Here is a 13214-nt window from a genome sequence, read left to right as displayed (position 1 = left end):
AGCCAGATACATGGACAAATGGACAAGGTCCAGAGAAGGAAAGGTTTTAGGCACTTTAAATGGTTCTTCATATATACCTTCCTCAAACACTAAAGACATATTCCTTAGTACAGTAGAATACACATGATTACAAATAGTCTGTTAGTTGAGGAATGCGTTTATTAACAATTATGTTTGCTTTCATGACTTCAGAAAGGAGGTATTTTTCGATTACTTCAAGCCAGTTACTTTCCACTGTGTTCTAAGAAGCTGACTTTAGAAAATTGTTGATTAAAATCAATATTAAATAAGTTAAATTGCTTTGCAAATAACTGGGCCTCTCACCTGATTAGGGGTATATCTACGCCAACGAAGGTGTGTGTGTGCTCCAACTTGAACAACTGTAAGTATAATTAAATGAGCTAAACAGATTGAGGCTGATAGTATGATTTAAACTATCAGGATAAACAGAGTAGACAAGAGTTGCACCACAATGGGTCTACTTAGACACTGCAGCAAGGTCCAAAGTCAAAGAATGGGAGGAAGGGAAATAATTGTGATAATTGATACTCTAAATTTTTTGTGATTTTTTTTTACTTTAGTGATTTCTTATCAATTTTGTGATATTTCTACAATGGTTAAGAATTTTTATCAAACAGGTTATTTGACCCATATTTCCTTAATTATCACTTCTTATTCTGTCCTCTTGCAGGCTACATTTCTGCACCATTTCCCAAACACATTGTATCCTTCCATGTCTCTGAGCCTTTACATATGCTTTTTCTTTTCCCTAGAATGGCCTCCCCCAAATTCTGTTTGGTAAACTACAGATACTTGGTGAGGATCCAATTCTGATGTCACCTGTTTTTTCCTAGGCCATCCCAAGCCAATGCATCTCTTTCATCTGTGTCCCCACCTCTTTCATAAAAGTCACACCTTTTTATTTCAGTATTCATCACACTTCACCGCCATTACCAATATGCTGATATCTGTACACTGCTATAGACTGTGGACCCCTCTAGGTAGAAACTATGTCTCACTTGGCTTTGGATCCCTGTGTCTAGCAGAAGGCCTTACACAGAAGGCATTCAATAGATGTCTCTTGAACTAATCATGAAAAATGACAATATTTTTTAATGCTGTTTCAGTTAGCTTTTGCTGCATAACATGCCACCCCAAAACTTCATGGCTTGAAACAAATTGAATTAGCTCATGATTAGTTGGCTGGGTTAGTTTGGTCTGGCCTGACTTGGCTAATCTCCGTCTGGTTGGCTCATGCATCCATGGTCATCTGATGGGTCAGCTGGAGGTTAGATGATCTAAGACAGCTTTACGGACTTGTCTGGCAGGCTGTTGGCTGGGGTGATAGGGGTGATTAGACCACTTGTCTCTCATCGTCCATCAGGCTAGCCCAGGCTTATTTACATGGCAGTAGCAAGAACAGCAAGAGATTAAGCCCCAATATGCAAGCCACTGCTTGTCACATTTGTGAATGTCCTATTTTCCAAAGCAGCTACATGGCTAAGCCCAGATACAAGGGTTGGAGAAATAGACTCTACCTCTCAGTGGCAGAAGCAGCAAAGTCATGTTGCAAATGAGTGTATATATGAGGAATGGGAAGCATCTGTCCATTTAAATCTACCACAAATGCCCAGGAAATTTCCAATTTGATAGTTCATCTTTCCTCTTTAGATTTTTCTAGCAAAATCCCCTAAATATTAAAAACTCTTCAAAAATGAAGAGCCAATTCAAAAATAGAGGATATGATCAAGTTTTATAAGGACAGCAGGTAAGAGCTTGCACAGGGCAGAGCAGCAGCAGCAGTAGGGGAGCATTGTGGTACAAAAGTGACTCCTGCTTAAACTTTTAATGTTTACAGGATCTGTAGTCATCACCCATCTTTCATTGCTAATATTAGTAACTTTTAAGTTCTTTTTTTTGTTTTTCTTTACTAGTTTTGATAGGTGTTTATGAGTTTATTAATTTTTCAAAGAGCCAACTGTGGCTTTATTTTCTCCCTTATTTGTCTGTTACAGGTCATTTATTTTGTATTATTTCATCATCATATAATTCAAAATATTTTCTGATTTCTCCTAGGATTCATTCTTTTATTTATTTAGAAGTATTATTATGTCTTCTTGACAAATTGGCCTTTTTATCTTGAAGACATTCGCAGTATGGCTATCTAGGGAATAGCAGCAAGTGTAAGTGCCTGAAACGAGAGTGTGCTGAGCATTTTCAAGAAAGCCAGAGTGACTGGAGTTGAGTAGGAGGGAAAACAGTAGAGAGTCAATGAGGGAGGTGATGGGAGACCCGATCATGTAGAGCCTTGAGGGTTTTTGTGAGACTCTGACTTTTAGTGAAATGAAAACCGTGACAACCCTTTGAGTATGACTCACTCCCTGCTCTTTCATGTTAAAGGGATTGTCTGGCTACTGATTTGAGTGTAGGTTGTAGTGAAATGAGGGGTGGAAGCAAGGAAACCTGTTTGCAACCAATTGCTGTCATCCAGGCAGAAGAACAGGATGTTTTGAGCCAGGGTGTTAGCAGTAGAGATAGTGAAGTATATGAGAAAAAGAGGAATCAAGGATGACTTAAGTCCTTTGTGTTGAATAAGTGGAATTGCTATTCCCATTTTACAGGTAGAAAACTGAGATTAAAAATGTAATTCTTGCTTGTAACTTTTTTCCTCCTAAAATACAACTGTATGAAGCAATAATTATAAATCTGTGTTCATACAATGTATAAAGATGTAATTTGTATAATAATAACAGCACAATGGAAGGGGAAGGAAAGGAGATATATAGGAACACAGTTTTGTATATCCTTGATATTAAATTGGTATTAATCTGAACTAGATTGTTATAAATTGAGGTGTTGTATTAGTTTCCTAGGGCTTTCACATCAAATTACCATAAGCTGAATGGCTTAAAACAATAGGAATGTATTCTCTCATAGTTCTGCAGTCTGGAAGTTTGAAATCAAGGTGTCAGGAAGGTCAAGGTCCCTCTGAAGACTCTAGGGAAGAAGGCTTCCTTGCATCTTCATAGCTTTTGGTGGCTTCTGACAATCCTTGGAATTCCTGCAGCTTGTGGCTGCATCACTTCAATATCTGCCTCTGCAATCACATGGTCTTCTTCCTTGTATCTGTCTCTGTGGGTCCTCTCAGTGACACCAGTCATTGAATTTAGGACCCGTTGTAATCCAGTCTGACATTGCCTTAACTAATTATATCTCAAAGACTTTATTTCCAAATAAGGTCACATTCTGAGGTTCTTAGTAGATATGAGTATCTGGGTAGACATTCAACCCAATGTTAATTGTAATCCCCAGGGTAATCTTTTAGTTAAAGAAATAACTAAAAATACAATAAAAGAGACAAAAATGGGGGAAAATTGTACATTGGAAAATAACATAAACAAAGGCAGCAATGGAGGAATAGAGGAACATGAAAGACATAAGACATTTAGAAAATGAATAGTAAAATGGTAGACTTAGTCTAAACACTCCAATCAGAAGGAAGAAATTGTAAAACATAATGCAATCCAATGATTTATGAGACACTTTTAGATGCAAAGACATGCATAGATTAAAAATAAAATAATTCACGGTCATGTGATAGTTCTATTTTTGTTTTTTTAAGGAACCTGCATACTGTTCCCCATAGTGACTGTACCAATTTACATTGCCACCAACAGTGTAGGAGGGTTTCCTCTTCTCCACAGCCTCTCCAGAATTTATTGTTTCTAGATTTTTTGATGATGGCCATTTTGACAGGTGTGAGGTAATACCTCTTTGTTGTTTTGATTTGCATTTTTCTAATAATTAGTGATATTGAGTATCTTTTCATGTGCTTTTTGGCCAGTTATATGTCTTCTTTGGAGAAATGTCTATTTAGGGCTTCTGCCCATTTTTTGATTGGGTTGTTTGTTTTTTTGATATTGAGCTTCATGAGCCTATTTTATATATTTTGGAGATTAACCCTTTGTCAGTTTCTTTGTTTGCAAATATTTTCTCCCATTGTGAGGGTTGTCTCTTTGTTTTCTTTATAGTTTCCTTTACTGTGTAAAAGCTTTTAAGTTTAATTAGATCCCATTTGTTTATTTTTGTTTTTATTTTCATTACTCTAGGAGGTAGATCAAAAAGATCTTGCTGCAATTTATGTCATAGAGTGCTCTGTTTTCCTCTAAGAGTTTTATAGCGTCCAGCCTTACATTTAGGGCTTTAATCCATTTTGAGTTTATTTTTGTTTATGGGGTTAGGGAGTGTTCTAATTTCATTCTTTTACATGTAGCTGTCCAGTTTTCCCAGACCACTTATTGAAGAGACTGTGTTTTCTCTATTGTATATTCTTACCTCCTTTGTCATAGATTAGGTGACCATAGGTGCGTGGGTTTATCTCTGGACTTTCTATCCTGTTCTATTGATCTGTATGATCCAGCAATCCTACTCCTGGATGTATACCCAGAGAAAACCATAATTCGAAAGGATACATGCACCCCAATGTTCATTGCAACACTATTTACAATAGCCAGGATACAGAAGCAACTTAAATGTCTATCAACAGAGGAATGGATGAAGAAGATGTGTTACATACAGTGCAATATTACTCAGCCATAAGAACAACAAAATAATGCCATTTGCAGCAACATGGACGGACCTACAGATTGTCATAGTGAGAGAAATAAGTCAAAGAAAGACAAATATATGATATCAGTTATACGTGGAATCTAACTCTACAGGAATCTAAACTCTGCAGGAGAAATAAATGAAATAGAAAATATCAACCAAACCAAAAGTTAGTTTTTGGAAAGATCAACAAAATTGACAGACCTTAGCTAGACTGACCAAGCAAAAAAGAAAGAGGACTCAAATTACCAGAACAAAGAATGAAAGAGAGAACATTACTACCTCTTTTACAGAAAAAAAAAAAAAGTTATATTGGGAACATTGTGAACAATTTTATATCAACAAATTAGATAACCTAAATGAAATGGATAAATTCTTAGAAAGACACAAGTTAACAAAACAGACTCAAGAAGAAATAGTATATCTGAGTAGACCTGTAACAAGTAAAGTCATTTAAAAACTTCCCACAAACTATTAGAACTAATGAATGGGTTCACCAAGGTTGCAGGGCACAAGATCAAGTTTAAAAATGTTGAATAAAAAATTAAATCAATTGTATTTCTATATACAGTAGCAAAGAACAATGTGAAACTGAAATTAAGAAATCAACTTCATTTACAGTAACATCAAAATAATAAAATAATTAGGAATAAATTTAACTGAAGTTCAAGACATGTTAAAATGCTATAAAATATTGTTAAGAAAATTGAAAAAGATCTAAATAAATAGAAAAACATCCTGTGAGGACACAACATTAAGATAGCAGTGTTCCCCAAACTGGTCTACAGATTCAAAGTAATCCGTATCAAATCTCCAAAATTCCTTTTTTCTTTTTTTCCAGAAATGGGCAAGCTGATCCTAAAATTCACATGGAAATGCAAGGGGCCAAGAATAGCCAAAACAATCTTGTGAAAGAACAAAGTTGGAGGACTCACCCTTTCCAGTTTTGAAACTTAGTTCAAAGATATGGTAATCAATACAGTATAGTCCTGTCATAAGAATAGACGTACAGACCCAATAGAATAAAGTTGAGAGTTCAGAAATCAACTCTCACATTTAAGGATTTTCAACATGGGAGCCAAGATAATTCACTGGGGGTAAGACTTTCAACAAAAAGTCTTGGGACAATTAATATCCACACAGTAAAGAAGGAAGTTAGATGCTTTCCTCACAATATACACAAGAATTCACTCAAAATGGACCAAAAATCTAAATGCTAAACTATAAAGCTTTTAGAAAAGAAAATAACATAGGTGTAAATATTTGTGATCTCTGAGTAAGCAATGTTTTCTTATATATGACACCAAAAACACAAGCAATAAAATTAAAAACAGATAAATTGGACTTCATCAAAATTAACGACTTTTTGTGCCAAAGTACACTATCAAGAGAAGGAAAAGATGATCTACAGAATAAGAGAAAATATTTGCAAATCATATACCTGATACAGGCAATATCAAGTATATGTAAAGAACTCAAAACTCAAAAAGACAAATAACCCAAATAAAAAATGGATGAAGCATTTGAATAGACAATTCTCCATAGATGATATGCAAATGGAAAACTAGCACATGAAAAGATGCTCAACATCATTAGTCATTAGAGAAATGCAAATTGAAACCACAATGAGAGCACTTCACACCCACCAGGACTGCTATAATTAAAAAGTAGGGGCCAAACAAGCATTGGCAAGGATGTGGAGAAAGTGGAATCCTCATACATTGCTGATGAGAATGTAAAATGCTTCAGCCATTTTGGAAAAAGTTTGGAAGTTCTGTTTTAATTTTTTTTACTTTTGAAAATTAAAAAAATGTTTATTGAGGTAATATTGATTTATAACATTATATAAGTATCATGTGTATGACATTATATTTCCACTTCTGTATACCCTACAGCATGCTCAACACCAAAAATTTAGTTCCATCCATCTGTCACCATACAGTTGATCCCCTATACCCGTTTTACCCTCCCCCGCTTCCCCTCTGATAACCACTGCTATATTCTCTATATCTACATGTTTGTTTTTGTTTGGTTTGGTTTGTTCATCTTTTCTGTTTTTTTGATTTGTTTTTCTGTTCATTTGTTTATCAGTTTTTATATTCCACATATGAGTGAAATTATACAGTATTGGTCTTCCTCTATCTGAATTATTTCACTTAGCCTGATACACTCAAGGTCCATCCATGTTGTTGCAAATGGCAATATTTCATCTTTTTTTTTTTTTTAATGGCTGAGTAATAGTCCATTGCGTATATATACCACATCTTGTTAATCCTTTGATGGACACTTAGGTTGTTTCCATATCTTGGTTATTGCAAATAATGCCACAATGAACACAAGAGTGCATGTATCTTTTCAGATTAGTGTTCATGTTCTTTGGATAAATACTGAGAAGTGGGATAGCTGGGTCATATGGTAGTTCTTAATTTTTTGAGGAATCTCCATACTTCTGTAGTGGCTGTACCAATTTACATCCCTACCAACAGTGTGTGAGAGTTCCCTTTTCTCCATATGCTCACCAATACTTATTTCTTGGTTTTTGTTGTTGTTGTTGTTGTTTTTTAAATAATAGCCATTCTGACAGGTGTGAGGTGATATTTCATTTCAGTTTTTATTTGCATTTCCCTAATAACTAGTGATGTTGAACATTTTTCATGTGCTTGTTAGCCAACTGTTATGTCTTCTCTAGAAAAATGTCTATTCAGCTCCTCTGCCCATTTGTATGAGTTCTTTATGTATTTTGGATATTAACCCCACATTGAATATCATTTGTCAATATCTTCTCCCATTGGGTACATTGTATTTTTGTTTTATTTGTGATTTCCTTTGCAATGCAGAGGACTTTTAGTTTGATATCATTCCATTTGTCTATTTTTGCTTTTGTTTCTCTTGACTGGGGAGACATATCTAGAAAGATATTGCTAAGACATATCAAAGTGTGCACTGCCTATGTTTTCTTCTAGCAGTTTTATGGTATCTGGTCTTACATTCAAGTCTTTAATCCATTTTGAATTAATTTTTGTGTATGGTGTGAGACAGGGGTGTAGTTCTATTGTTTTGCATGTGGCTGTCCAGTTTTCCCAATACCATTTATTGAAGAGACTATCCTTTGTTTTAATTTTAATTTTTTAAAGTTTTTAATTTTAAAAAGCTAAAAATAGAGTTACTATATGACCCAGTAATTCCACTCCTAAGCATATATCTGAGAGAAATTGCAAACATACAGTTACACAAAAACTTGTACAGAAATGTTCACAGGAGCTTTATTATTATTTGCCAAAAGGTGGCAACAACACAAATGTCTGCCAATGATAAATGGATTAAAAAATATGGTATATCCATTCAAAGAAATGTTATTTGGCAATAGAAAGAAATGAAGCACTGGTACATTCTATGACTTGGCTGAACCTTGAAACATTGTTTTACGGGAAAGAAGCCAGGCACAAAAGGTCACATATTATTGCATTATTCCATTTACATGAAATGTCCAGAATAGGCCAACTCATAGAGAAGGGAATTGATTAGTGGTTTCCCAGGGCTGAGATAAAAGAGGTGTGGCGAGTTACTCTTTATGAATATGGGGTTTCTTTTTGGGGTGGTGAAAATATTTTGTAAATATTCTAAAGAGCGGTGAATTTTACACTTAAAAAGGGTAATTTTGTGGCATAAGCTCTATCTCAATTAAAAATATCCACTCATAGAGTTTATTATCATTATCCTACATAGAGTTTTGAAATTTTCACCTGTGCTTTGTTTTGTCTGCTGTTAATTTGATCATCAAAATTGTGTGTTGTTACAAACAGAAATGTTTGGAGCATTAATCTCATTTGTGTGCTGCAGAGTAGATCTAACACTTATAATTTCCTCATTTATCTTTGCTTCCTTCTGCATTAAAAATTTATCCATGTGTAAAATTAAAATAAAAAAACTGATTAGAACATCACAACTCATAAGCACTTTCAATAATTGATAATCCTGCAACAGAAAATGGTTCAACAGTGATAGTTACCCATTAATGAGTGCGGCACAGAAACAGACTCAGGTTATTTACCACTCTCTTCATATTGACTCTAAAGTCCTCTCCTTTTTTCCTACTCAACCAAACATTTCTGGAAAGCCAGTGAGTGGAAATTATGTTTACATAGCGATGAACTTTAAACAGTGCATTATTGTCAAACTTTGGATCTTTGATACTAATAGCAAATTTGGAGTTGAGAACGTGAGGACAGTACAAGTCTTAGGTTATTGAAATATTTACCTCTTAAAATAACCTACTAAAAATAGTAACTCTTTATTGCATTATTGTATTCACATTGCTGCTCTCTACCATTATTCAGCTCTTCTTTCAACTTTAATCAATGCTTTCTTAAGGAGATATACTGTGAACCCTAGAAACTCCTGGTATCAAAAGTAGTGTGGAAACTTTTAGCTCACTGTTCTCATTGAGGGTCAATGTCAAGAAAGTATTTCTAAACAAAACACCAAAGGTCATGTAGAGCTACTCAGCCACTCTGCATTCCCTAACTGTCTAGGGCATCTCCAGTCCTTCATGCTCAGCGGGGAATCTTGCTTTTAACATCACAGGAAACAGAAGACTCAGTAAGACAACCCAGCATTTTCCTTCCCATATTTATTCTAACTTTTTTCTGCATGTGCACTTATCTTTATTTCTCTTCCCTTCATTTTCTTAAAATACTATTCCTAATTGTTTACAAAGTTAATCTCTTCTATCAGTACTCTAGATCCCATCTTCCTCTCCTACCCCTTAGGGGAAATATGCTCCATCAATCGGCATGTATCACCCTGTACGTTCAGATTCCATCTCCACACTAAATGTTCTCTCAGCTTGTAAATATGACTGTGTGCTTCATCTGAAAACAAATAGAAACCTCCACATGTGCTTCACTGCCCTCCTTCCTTCCCTCCATCCCATCATATCTCTTGGCTCTTCATGTCAGACTCCTTGAAAGAGTAGTTTACCCTCACTCTGCATTAATTAGTTCGCCTCCTTCACTAGCCACCATGAGCAGTTTACTTTTCCCTGCAACAATGGCAAAGAAACCATTCTCAGCAAAGACATTTTAACTGCCAACTCCATTAGGTTATTTTTCTGTCACTATCTTAAACTCTGTGACACTTGAAACTCTTTCTTCCCATATCTTCCCTTAACTACTTCCTCTTATTTTTCCTTTAATTTATTTTGGCTGCTCTTACCTGGACTTCTCAAGGGCATGGACTATATCTTCTTTGTCTTCCCATTACCAGGCTCCTGCACCACGCAGAGTAGACAGACAAAGATTTGTCAAACGAATAAATAAATGCCCACGTCAAATGAATGAATAGGAGCTCCTTGTCAGAGCTCTTCTCTAACACCAGGGCACACCAGAGCTTCATCCTTGGCCCTTTCTCCACTTAACTTGATAATTACATTCACTTTTAATCTTCAGGCACTCCAGACTTGGTGACTTCCAAATCTAAATTTCCTTTAAACTCTATAGTGGTTGACCTAATTGTTTTTCAGTTAACATCTCCTGGATGGCCTGCAAGTACACAGTTTAACATGGGCAAAGTTTTCCTTTCAAAATCACTTCTTTATATCTACATGAGTATTGATCAGTTGTTAGCAGCATAGATGTTGTGAGCAGACTACCTCTGTTTCCATTTAGTTGAGTGGGGAGTGCTTTGATTCCTTTAGTTTTCAAAGAGAAACATTCAAGAGACATACAAATATTTTTCTTACTAATAGACTGCTTTTTATAGCATGGCCTATATGAGTCTCTGAATCTTTTCTATGCTTTGCCAAAGTCTAAAATTTTGTTTTGGATTATTCTATTTTGGGATGGACCAGGGACTGAAGGGATCGGTGGGAAAGGGTGTGTGTGTGTGTACACCATTAAGTGAAAAAATTTGAGGAGAGAAACAAATTCCGTTTGCCACATACATAATAAAATGTAAAAATAAGTGTCTTTTAAAATATAATTCTATTTATCTAGAGATATAGATAGATATTAAGCATCAAAACTTTTGATCTTAATTACATTTGTGCTTGATAAGATCAAAAGTTTTGATGCTTAATATCTAGATATTAAGTGCTAGCTCTTAATCACAGTGCTAGATCCTGACAACTGACATTTGCTAAATAATTTCATTTTTAAAGCATATTCAGCTACATGTCATCAGCCCATCTGCTTATCTATAATTGCCTCAGATATTGATTATAAATAACCACTGGTTTAATATTAATAAATCTAAAGTTTTTCCACTTATATATTTAAGTAAAAAGCCAATTTGTTTACAATTTGTAGATTAAATATCCTCCTGTCATTTTATTCCCCCTCAGGTGATCTCCTCGTAGCCACTGTTCTTATCCACGTCCGTGTGGTTTGAAGCTGCTCATGTCTGCTCCCTCCCACAACTAGAGTGATCTCTCTTCTCCATCCCCAGGCCTGTTAGTGCCCCTAAATACAAACCCCCCCCCCACACACAAACACAGAGCCAAACTACATCGAAAGGTCATTATTTATCTTCTACCTTATTACTCTTCTAATGGTTTACTTTTCTTCTACTGTTATTAATCAGCACACACATATCCTAAGAGACGCGTGCTTTTGCCGTTTTATTGAAAAAGACTCACAAATTCTCTTTAGGATCTGTGAATCCCAAACCTTATATTACAATTTAACAAAAGCTTTAAGTCATTCAAAATTGAATCTTCACTGGTCAGAGATTGAAATGATATTCCTTTTGTGGAATCAGACAATTAACTTTATTTTATTACTTTACAGTTTTCAGAAATTGAGAACAATGCTACCTAACGTCACTTTTTAAACTCATATGAGTTTCTCAGGACTCTATCGTTTTTGATTTTGGGACACTAAGTTAGTAATATTGTCCAGAGTTTCCTTCATGTGTTATCTTTAGCTTAGCTAGCAATAAAAGAAGCATAACTAGACTGTGAGCAGAATAGTTATCTTGACATTTTTAATATTTTCCACTGAGGGTGTGGCATGTATTACATTTGGGAACTTATATGTAATTTTACTATTGAAAACTTTTTTCCTTAAACCATAATAATTTATTTTGTATTTATCCTCGGTAAGGCCAAAGTTCAAAATAAATATAGTTCTTTAAAGTATGACCTTTTTTTCTAATAAAGGATCACTTTGCTGTGAAGAAAGAAAGGCAGCTCATGTGGTTCAGGCATTTCAAAAGAATTTGCTAGAAGTTACAAAGTAAGATAAATAAAATAAAAGAAGGTAAGCCAGAGGGTAATAAGATTAGAGAAAAATGGTGATTAACTTATGGAAATTAGGTGGAAATTAGATGGAATGAATAAAATGGAAGAGAAAAAAGTTCTTATGCATGATGGGCAATGAGCAGAAGAACAATGAAAAAGAATAATTTTTAAAGCTTCTGCTTCATTTCATCTTGAGAAAGGTTATACAGCGGCATTATTCCAATGATTTCAAGTTTTCTGCTTCAGAATAATATCAAACTTTGATGTTATTGCCCACCATGCATAATCATTTTTTCCCTTTCATTTTATCCTTTCCATCTAATTTCCATAAATCAATCACCATTTTTCTCTAATCTTCTTACCCTCTGGCCTACCTTCTTTTATTTATCTTAGTTTTAAACTAAATTAAAATACAAAAATACAAGATGAGCTAAAAATTTATCCACCAAAGTGAACTTTTGTCATAACAAAAATTGGATAGACTTGAGAGGCAACCAGAAAACGTGTCTTACCTCTGTGAATTTGTTAAATTCCTCTTACTTGATTATCTATATTATTCTGCTAATTAATACATATTTTTCCTAAATTAACATTGTTTAAATTGACTTCCCAAGAATATAAAGTTCAATATTTATTTTAAAATAGATTTTTTTCCTGTTTCCTAGATTACATCATCTTTAATGTTTAAGTATTAATAATTAATTTTTTTGTATAGAAATATACTTTCAAGGAAAGTGTAGATTGTTTTTTTAAAATGGGCCCCCAGGGACTTCCCTAGTGGCGCAGTGGTTAAGAATCTGCCTGCAAATGCAGGGGACAGAGGTTCAATCCCTAGTCCAGGAAGATCACATATGCCACAGAGCAGCAACTAAGCCCATGCACCACAACTACTGAGCCTGTGCTCTAGAGCCCACCAGCACAACTACTGAGCCCACGAGCTACAACTGCTGAGCCTGCATGCCTAGGGCCAGTGCTCTGCAGCAAGACAAACCACTGCAATGAGAAGCCCACTCACTGCAACCGAAGAGTAGCCCCTGCTCCCTACAACTAGAGAAAGCCCATGTGCATCAATGAAGATCCAACTCAGCCAAAAATAAACAAATAAAAATAAAAAATTAAAATTAAAATTAAAAAAATAAATAAAGTGGGCCTCCAAATCTTTGCCTAAATCATTTTTAATTGTTTTGGTAACCTAATATCCTCAAGTCTCAGTAATATGTTTGCTGTCTCTATTAGTGTCATTTGAACTATAGCATCTTTTATGTGGTAGCAAATAACATCAAAGCCTTCCAGATATCTTATAAAAGACATAAGGCTTTTGGAGTCAAAAAGCTTTGAGTTCAAATACTGGCTTAGCCACTTTCTAACT

The sequence above is a fragment of the Hippopotamus amphibius genome, chromosome 6 (genome assembly GCF_030028045.1).
Source record: "Hippopotamus amphibius kiboko isolate mHipAmp2 chromosome 6, mHipAmp2.hap2, whole genome shotgun sequence".
Taxonomy (NCBI): Eukaryota; Metazoa; Chordata; class Mammalia; order Artiodactyla; family Hippopotamidae; genus Hippopotamus; species Hippopotamus amphibius.
This window is presented reverse-complemented; position numbering follows the sequence as displayed.